We start from the raw sequence: 10,657 nt of genomic DNA on the forward strand, positions 1-10,657 counted from the left end.
CACTACCATATATTTAATTCTGGACATGCTCCCGCACTCCATGCAGATCAAAAAAACTGCAAATGTAGGCCACACTGGGATAGGGGTTTGTAGACAAACCCAGAAAGGGGAAAAGTGAGGGGAGGGGGTTTAAAAATCCCTAAAACCATTGATGTGATGCCTGCGCCCAGACAGATATAACAACTTAAGGGGGGGAGGACATGTTGTGGTTGCCTAGCAACCCAAATAAACATTGCAGAAGTGTGTGGTGGGAGGTTTGTGGGTGGGGAAGAGGCAGTGACAGGAGGGTGTGAGGGAAAGAAAGAGAAAGCAGCAGAGATGATGGGAGAGTTGGAAGGGGGAGAAAGAGATGGTGGTGGGAGGGCAGGGAAGGAAGGAGGCGGCAGCAGCAGAGGCAACAGGAATGTTGGGGGTCTGAGCAGGAACAGGAGAAACGGGGGTGGGGATGGGATTTCCTCTCCCTCCTGCAGCTGCGGTGGCTCAAGTGGTTAAGACGCTGAACTGCAGGCTGTGGAAGGTCAGTAGTTCAGCAGTTCAAGACCCGGGTGCCGCAAGACGGGGTGAGCTCCTGTCTCTAGTTCCAGCTCCTGCCAACCTAGCAGTTCGAAAGCAAGAAATTGCAAGTAGATAAATAGGTACCACTTCGGTGGGAAGGTAACAGCGTTCCGTGCGCCTTGGTGTTTAGTCATGCCGACCACATGACCACGGAAACGTCTTCGGACAGCGCTGGCTCTTCGGCTTTGAAACGGAGATGAGCACCGCAACCCTAGAGTCGGATTCGACTGGCTTTCGAGCAAGGGAACCTTTACCTTTACCTTTATCCTGCTTGTTCTGAGAGAAAAACAGCAACTAATACCTACTTGTTCTCAGAGAAAAGAAAGAACAATAAATCAGCCTTTGAAACACCATGTCACTTGATACTATCAAGCAACTGATGCCCAAACATTTATTGCAGATGGTGTCAAGAATTCCCAGTCCAGGGGATCTTTGGTATGAAGGGCAGAGCTCAAAATTACACAACCAACCTGGAGTTTGAGTCCTCACAAACCAAGGGGTGGCCTGCCACAGGCCCGTGACCGTGAGATCATCCCTACAACCAGAAGCCAGTGGGCAAACTCCAGATCTTCCTGGGATAAAACCAGAATGTCAATCCTGCAAGGTAGGACACTTGCAGAATGAGTTACTGTCCAGTTACCAGTAAGTAGACACTTTTGGTCCAAGACACTGAATTTAGATTGCAGCTTCTGAAGTTCAGAACAACCAGATATAGTAAAATAATATTTTTATCAAAGAGTGCAGAATATTTTCAAAGGGCAGAGCTACGAGCATGTTATGTATAGAACAGAATGTATGAGCTTGAGTCTAAGCAAGGTATTGTAAACCAACCTATCAGAACAAGGGAAGTTCTGGAGGGAAGCAAAGTGATTGGTCTTTATGTACAGTTTCTGATTGGATCTTATCTGACATGTGGGCGTGGCTTGCAAAGCCCGGACAGTTTAAAAAGGAGCCTGTTGCTCCATTGTTTGTCTCATTCTGGTTCTTCTGACTTCGTTTTCAATAAAGCTGTTATCACTGTTCACCTGCTGCCTCAAGTCTCCTATCTAACAGAGCAGAAAACAAGAAAAGCTACATTTTAGGTTCAAACTACACAGTGAAATCCTAAGGCATAGTTACCAGGTTATGCTTATTGAGGGAACCCAGGCAATCATTTCAAGTCTTCTTTGTAAGCCAGGTGTGGCTTAAAACCCTGGGTTAAAAGAAATGTTTTAATTTGGCACCTACAAGGAAGTAAGAGTAGGCACCAGGTGACCCTCAAGGGGAAGGGCATTCTGCAGGTGAGGTGTCACCATTGGGGGGGGAAAAGCCCTGTCCCTATCTGTCTCACTTCTGTAGGTGGGAGCACAAGAAGCACAGCTTTGGGGGAGAATAATAACTGGTGGGCTAGATAGTGTGGGAGGATGTGGTCCTTCAGGTACGGGGCTCCAAACCATTTAGGGCCTGACAGGTAAGAACCAGCAGTTTGACGGTCTGTGTATCCAACGCCCAACAAGGAGAAATTTCCACACAGTTTTCAAAGGCAAGGGCTGATGGTGTGGAGAATGTGCCAGTATCAGTTCATGTTGGTTGACTACTTCTGTGTATAGCTGACATGGCAGGGGGAGGGATTGTGGTCAAGCTGCTCTCTGTTATCAATTGAGGGGGGAACATGATTTCTGTCTTTAAGTATTTGAAGGGCTGTCACTTAGAGGACATCAGGGAGCTTTCTGTTGGCAGCAGAGGATAGGACTTGCAAGAATGAGTTTAAATTAAGGGTGGGAAGGTACCTGCTGGATATTAGGAAAATCTTTTTTACAGTAAGAGTTGTGCAACAGTGGAATCAGCTACCTGTTGGATCCCCAAGCATCGAGAATAAATCCACGTTTTCAAGAAAAGCAAAATTTATTTCAAAGCGTTGAAGACATACTCAAACACGTTCTTTGTTAGAACTGGGGATACACGGTTAGGTCAAGCATAATAAAGGAACTTCAAACAGATACAGATCCAATGAATAACTTTCCCGCTGGCGGGCTAAGGAAACGGTTGCGCGCCCAGTCTATGGGAACCAGGCAAAACATCAGACAAAACACAGGTGCAGCAGTCATGAGAAAAGCAATAGGCAAGCATTGCAGTATCTTCTCCCCCACACAACCTCCAGCAGTTATCTTTTGCATTCCAACGCAGGAGCAGGATGATAGAAACCAACAGGGAAAGGATATGTACACAGAGGTCACAGAAAACAGAATGGCAGCTTGCTGACATACTGCCCCCCTTAAAATACACTTATAACACACCTCCCGGGTCGGGCGGGAGATCTCCCGGGCTGGGCGGGAGACCTCCCGGTTTGTCCGGGAACCTTCTGTGGAAACTACGGATCAGGTAAGGGGCCCGAATATCCCCTTCTTCCACCCATTCGCGGTGCTGGGGACCGAAATCAACCCATTCGATAAGGTACCAGAGTTTACCACGTTTCACTTTACAATCAAGGATATCAGCGATCTCAAAATGTTCATCCCCCTCCAAAATAACAGGTGGAGGAGGAGTAACTGTTGGTCTCCAGGGAGACGGACCAGGATCCTTCTTCAACAGGCTCATGTGAAATACAGAATGCAAGGCACGTAAATTCTTAGGCAAAACAACATCAACCGCTACATCATTTATGACTTTACGCACTTTGAATGGACCTATGAACTTCCACCCCAATTTCCTGCTAGGCCGCAGCATCTTAATGTTCTTGGTCGAGACATACACAAGATCCCCAGGTTTCAGATCAAACCCCACCACCCTACCCTTGTCTGCCTGGGTCTTGTAAGCAGCCTTGGCTGCGTCAAGTGTTTGGCATAGCAGAGGCCATGCTTTTTGCAAGGACATACACCATGTATCAGCATCCCCCACAGGACGTTGGCCCATCCCCTCCAAGAAAGGGAGGGGGGGACTGTCGTAACCAGATACAGCTTTATAAGGAGACATGCCTGTGGAGCTATGGACCGTATTGTTATAACAATATTCAGCAAGAGGCAATAATTCACACCAATCATTCTGTTGATAATTAGTAAAACAACGCAGATATTGTTCCAGAGTCTGATTAACCCTTTCCGTTTGTCCGTCAGTTTCAGGATGATACGCGCTGCTGAGCCCTTGTTCGACCCCTAAAATGGAAAGAAGTTCCCTCCAAAACTTAGAAACAAATTGGGTCCCCCTGTCAGAAATTAACTTAGCAGGTAATTGATGAATTTTCACCACGTGGGACATAAACGATTTCGCCAACCTCTGAGCTGTAGGCAAGGAAGGAAAAGGCACAAAATGAGCTTGCTTAGAAAACAAATCAACAACCACCCAAATAACAGTGTTCCCTTTGCTCGCAGGGAGGTCAGTAATAAAGTCCATGGACACCACTTCCCATGGTCTCGACGGAGTAGGGAGTGGCTGCAGTAAACCAGGAGGCTTGCCCATCCTGGGTTTAGTTAAGGCACAGGTTTGGCAGGACCTAACAAACATCAAGAGGTCTTTGCGCATTTGTGGCCACCAGAATTGTCTGCGGATGAGTTGCAAAGATTTAACGAAACTCCAATGCCCTGCCAGTTTCGAACCGTGAGCAGACTCCATCACCTCCCTCCTCATCGAAATAGGCACATACAATTTGTCTCCAGAATAAATCAGACCTTCAGGGCTACGGACACAATCAGGTAATGTCTTAAGGGAGGCATCATCCTCAGCAGTAAAAGCAGAAAGATATTTCTGGACCCAGGCCCCCCCTCCCACAGGGAACAGGGAAGGCGAAGTCTCATCAGAGTGTGGAATCGTTCGCGCTTGCGCCCGGGTGACCACGGCCCCCCCCAGATGGGAGGGGGAAAAAACAGAGTCCATGATGATCTCACGCTGACTGTCATGTTGTGGGAGGCGTGAAAGCGCGTCAGCCAGGGAATTAGCCGCCCCCGGGAAATGACGAAGTGTGAATCGAAACTTAGCGAAGAAGTCCGCCCAACGAAGTTGCTTAGCGTTGAGAGAACGGGGGGATTTCAGCATCTCCAGATTCTTATGATCAGTCCAGACTTCAAACGGCAGTTGCGCCCCCTCCAGCCACTGCCTCCAAGTGGAGAGAGCCAGCCGGATCGCTGACGCTTCCTTTTCCCAAATCCCCCAGTTTCGTTCGGCATCAGAAAACTTTTTAGACACAAATGCCAGGGGATGTAACCGACCATCTTCCCCTTCTTGCAAAATAGCGGCCCCCATAGCCACATCCGAGGCATCAGTTTGGACAATAAACTTCTTAGATTCATCAGGGCGCGCCAGCACAGGCTCAGAGGTGAACATCAGTTTAAGTTTCTCAAAAGCCTCTGCGCAAGCAGGGGACCATTTAAGCGGGGCGCCAGGTTTCGTAGCATCAAAACCCTTCCCTTTGGTCTTTAGCAACTCAGTCAGGGGAAGGGCAATTTGCGCGAAATTCTGGATGAAATTTCTGTAAAAATTGGCAAATCCGAGGAACATTTGCAATTGTTTGCGGGTCCTGGGGGGCTCCCAGTCAAGTACAGCCTGAATTTTAGCAGGGTCCATTTCAACCTTCCCCCCAGAGATGCGGTATCCCAAAAAGTCAATGCATGTCTTGTGGAATTCACATTTTGACAGCTTAGCAAACAAGTGGTGTTCATAAAGTCGCTTAAGGACCTGGCGCACCAATTTAATATGCGACTGGAGGTCCTGAGAGTACAGCAACACATCATCAAGGTAAAGGACCACTCCTTTGAATAGAAACTCATGTAGGACCTCATTGATTAGGTTCATGAAGACCCCCGGAGCCCCTTGAAGGCCGAAGGGCATAACGAGGTACTCAAACTGCCCCAAAGGGGTATTAAATGCAGTCTTACTTTCATCCCCCTCCCGGATGCGCACACGGAAATATGCATCCCGGAGGTCAAGTTTCGAGAAGATCTTGCCCTTGGTGGCCTCAGCTACCAAGTCCTTAATTAATGGGAGGGGGTAAGCATTGGACAAAGAAACAGCGTTCAAACCCCTATAGTCAGTGCACAACCTAAGCCCCCCGTCCTTCTTCTTTCGGAAAAGTACAGGCGCGGCGAAAGGGGAGGAAGCCGGGCGAATGAAACCTCGGGCTAGGTTTTTATCAATAAAGTTCCGCAGTTCGACTTTTTCAGCCGGCCCCATCGCATAAATTTTACCTTTGGGTAATTTACAGTCAGGCAAAAGTTCAATAGCACAGTCAGTCGAGCGATGAGGGGGCAATTCGTTAGCTTCCTCTTCGCCAAACACCTTTGCCAAGTCTCTATACTCTCGAGGCAAAGAAGCTAACTCTTCCGGTTGCAAAGTGCCGCAGGGGAACTGTGTGGTCGGCTGGTCCCCCCACGAATCCACCCAGCAGTGATCCACACACTTAGCCGACACAAATTTGACAACCCCTTCTTCCCACAAGATGTAAGGGTCATGGGTAAACAACCAGGGACTCCCCAGTACTAAGTCGAACTGCGATTTAGGGGTGACAATGAAGGACCTGGATTCCCAATGATCTCCCGCCCCCAACCGCAAAGCCATAGTCTCGTGCGTACAAGGTTCCATGGGTGCCCCATCCATCTGAGTAAAAATGATGGGGGACTTCAAGGGGACTATCCCCGCTTCCAGTGCAACTAACACTCTAGGGCTGATGAGATCCCTCCCACACCCAGAATCAATCAACGCTCTTACCCTAACGTGGGTTCCTAGGAGCGGATTCATTAAGGAGACAGTCACGAAAAATAGGGAAGGGGTTTCTCTCACCACCTTGGGCGCAGCATTAGAATGGCCTTGTCGTTTTGCGCCTCTCACAACAGGCCGTTGTCGTTTTCCGCCGTTTCAGCCACCAGCTCTTCTTCGGACTCGGCGGCAGCCGGTTCATTTTCCCCCGAACCTTGGGCTGCCTGCAGAGCTTTGGAGAAACGCGGTTTAGCCATCCCCTTCTTCCCCGACAGCGGTGTCTTCGGGCTTGGGGTAGGCGGCTTGTCTTTGACTTGACGGCTGCCACAATCCACAGCGAAATGCCCCTTCTCCCCGCACTTGAGACAGAGCCCCATCTTCATCCGTAGTTCCCTTGCCGATTCCGACAGGCGTTGAGTCTTGGGTTTAGAGGCACCGACAGCGGCGGGTCTGTTGGTCGTAGCAGCCAGGTCGAGTTTGATGGTGGTGAGCCGGTCTTCTGCATTTTCAGCTTCTTGGGTCCAGGCCATCAGGGAGACAGGGTTGACAGTTTTCAGAACCGTTTCTCGGATTTCTGCGTTGAGACCCAAGCGATACATCTCAGCCAATATATGATCAGGGTAGTCTCGGAGCTTAGCTGCTTGCTTGTGGAATTCCAGAGTGTACTCGCGAACCGACTTCTTGTTCTGGCGGTAGGTCCGGAGGAACGCTTTAGCTCTTTGACTCGCGTTGACATCTTCGAATCTCGCCCTCAGCGCCCACATGAATGCTCGCAAATTCAAAAGTTCCGGACCGCGGTCGTTGTGCAGTCCAACATACCATGTGGCGGCGTCTCCTTTCAGTCTTGCCGAGATGACATCAATGAGACCAGCTTCATTTCGGAACAGGTGTCGACTCTCTTCTACGAATTTATGCACCCTCACCGTGAAGAAAGCGAGTTCATCCGGGTTGCCGTCGAAGGTAGCCTCCAGCAGATCCTTGGGTCTGGGTCGTGGAGGCCTCACCAACGGGCCCAGCTGCCCCGGAGCTCCCCTGGGAGGGAAACCCGGTACAACCGGTGGCCCTGCTGGTATTGGCCTCAGCGGCGGCGGCAGACCCGGCACCGGCGGACCCCCTGGCATCGGCGGCTGCGCAGGCACTGGCGGAGGCGGTCTCACCGGCTGCTGGACAGGTACCTGCTGCGCGGGAACTCCCGGTGCTTGCAGCGGCTGAGCAGGCATCGGCGGCGCGGGAAATCCCGGTGCAGGAGCAACTTGCAACTGCGCGGCGTGTGCGTCCAGGAAATTGGCCATTCTAACGTCCAACATTCCCGGCAGGCCTTCCATCACATCCTGGAATGCCCGCATTAAGTCTCTCACCGAGTCTTCCAGTTCTGCTAGACGTTCCCCGGTAGTTTCCTCCGGGATGGGGTCCCGAGGGCGATAATCCGGGGGTGGGTCGTAGTCCTCTTCCGTTTGGAAGGCTCCGGTGCCCTCCTCATCTTCTGCGTGACCACGCGGTCCCGACGGCTCGAACATCCACTCCTCGAGGTCCTGCTTGGGGCTCCCCTTCTCCGAGGTAGACCCAGGTTCCGGGAACAATCCCTTGTCAAACAGACTCTCACGTAATCCGCTCCCCCGACGGGAGTACACCTCACGGGTGCCTTGGGTGTTGTACATAGTCCAATCATCCTGCTGGTGAGTCTTCCGCGGACCCCATTGCGAAGGGGTCGGAGGCGGCCAAGACAGATGTGCAGGCAGGCGGGGAATCGTTCCCCCCACGGCACCCTCCATCGAGGCTGCAGTCGTGAACACCAAAGACGCGGAGGTTTGTGGGACCGATCCCGAGTCCCCCTCCGTGTTAGGTAGATTTCCCTCAATTCCGCTCATGATCTTGTCAGATTCGGAACGATAGGAAAAGGGAGTTCTAACAATATGTTGGATCCCCAAGCATCGAGAATAAATCCACGTTTTAAAGAAAAGCAAAATTTATTTCAAAGCGTTGAAGACATACTCAAACACGTTCTTTGTTAGAACTGGGGATACACAGTTAGGTCAAGCATAATAAAGGAACTTCAAACAGATACAGATCCAATGAATATCTTTCCCGCTGGCGGGCTAAGGAAACGGTTGCGCGCCCAGTACATGGGAACCAGGCAGAACATCAGACAAAACACAGGTGCAGTAGTCCTGGGAAAATCAATAGGCAAGCATTACAGCATCTTCTCCCCCACACAACCTCCAGCAGTTATCTTTTGCATTCCAAAGCAGGAGCAGGATGATAGAAGCCAAGCCGGGTGTAACAGGGAAAGGATATGTACACAGAAGTCACAGAAAACAGAATGGCAGCTTGCTGACATACTGCCCCCCTTAAAATACACTTACAACACACCTCCCGGCCTGGGCGGGAGACCTCCCGGGCTGGGCGGGAGACCTCCCGGTTTGTCCGGGAACCTTCTGTCATTCCAACGCAGGAGCAGGATGATAGAAACCAACAGGGAAAGGATATGTACACAGAGGTCACAGAAAACAGAATGGCAGCTTGCTGACACTACCGAGGGAGGTGGTGAGCTCCCCCTCACTGGTAGTCTTTAAGCAGCAAACAACAACGATAAACACGGTCTAATGTTGCAGACAGAATAAAAAAACAACCAGTATCAACAGTCAAACACCTTGTAAATGCAGTGAATAATGTCTATTTGAAGTGCATACAAAATACAGTTTCAATAAGTCATAAAGAGAATTATTTTTATGCAGTGAATAATATCTGTTTGAAATGTACACAATTCACAATTATACAAAATACAGTTCCAGTAAATCATAAGAAAAATCCTATTCAACGTTGTTTCTGGATTGTTTTCAACATTTCAAATGGAATTCTTCCTCAGGAAATATCCTAATCAGAGCAGTAACCTTCAAGTTCTTACGATTATGTCTGTTTGTAGCAGGAGCAATAACCAATCAGCTGGGCACAGATCGCAAAACCTTCCTAAAGCGAATATCCACAGGAGTATCTGTCTGGACCCAAAGAACACCTCTGAGTAGTATGGGAAGAAAGGGAATCTTGAAACCGGGTTTGATTCCCCACTCCTCCACTTGCAGCTGCTGGATGATCTTGGGCAAGCCATAGTTCTGTCAGAGCTGTCCTTGGAAGAGCAGTTCTCTCAGAGCTCTCTCAGCCCCATCTACCTTGCAGGCTGTCTGTTGTGGGGGGGGAAGGGAATGGAGTTTGTAAGCCACTCTGAGACTCTGAGTGAAGGGCGGGGTATAAATCCAATCTCCTCCTCCTCCTCTTCCTCCTCCTCCTCTTCTTCTTCCCTTCATGGCTGTGTTGTTGCTGGGGGAAAACATACCTGTTAGCCCTGCTGGGTAGGGCTGCCAACTCCAGGTTCAGAAATTCCTTGAGATTTGGGAGTAAGGCCTGGGTAGGCCAGATTTTGAGGAGAGGAACCTCAGCGGATTTAATACTATAGAGTCCATCCTTCAAAACTGCCATTTTCGCCCAGTGGAACTGATTTCTATAGTCTGGAGATCGTAATTCTGGGAGAACTCCAGGATTAACCTGGAGGTTGGCAGCACTATAAAATGTATGAGTATGCACATTTCCCCCTTCTGTGAAAAAAGAACAAGCTCAGAATCTGTACTTGCACAAGAAAAATGTGGTTTAAAATGAACATGTAAAGAGAGGTAATGTGTAGTTTGTCCCTAAATCTTCTAGTTGAAGTGAACATACAAGCTGAGAATAATAGAGAACTTGAAAAACACTTTAAGCACTTCTGGTCTGTAACCTTGCAACTATTCTGTTAAAGATGTCACCACCAGATGAGCCCTCTCTTTTGAGATGAAGACCTGAGATAAAGTAGATTGCCGCTTCCAGGCAAACCTCCAGCACAAAAATGCTCTCCTGCCTTCTTGCTGTCTGTCACTGAAGCTCTCAGTCCTAGTGTACTACACATTTAAATTTGCTTTAAGCCTGCCTACTGGTAAACTCTGAGAACCATAGCTGTGTTAACAAGGGCCAGGGGTCTCCAACACAGATTTCTCACACGACCGAAACTCATATGGCAATTGAAATTTTCAGGCTTTTGGTTCATGTGTACCTTCACAGACTAAGCTGGTCAGTGATTACCAGCCATTTAGAACATAAGAACACAAGAACATAAGAGACGCCAATGTTGGATCAGACCAAAGGCCCATCCAGTCCAACACTGTGTCACACAGTGGCCAAAAACACCGGGTGCTATCAGGAGGTCCACCAGTGGGGCCAGGACACAGGAAGCCCTCCCACTGTTGACCCCCCCCCTAGCACCAAAAAGACAGAGCATCACTTGCCCCAGAGTCCCTATCTATACCTTGTGGCTAATAGCCACTTATGGACCTCTGCTCCATATACTTATCTAATTCCCTTTTGAAGCCGTCCATGCTTGTAGCCGCCACCACTTCCTGTGGCAGTGAATTCC

The sequence above is a fragment of the Gekko japonicus genome, unplaced genomic scaffold, assembly GCF_001447785.1.
Source record: "Gekko japonicus isolate JY-2015 unplaced genomic scaffold, Gekko_japonicus_V1.1 scaffold37, whole genome shotgun sequence".
Classification (NCBI taxonomy): Eukaryota; Metazoa; Chordata; class Lepidosauria; order Squamata; family Gekkonidae; genus Gekko; species Gekko japonicus.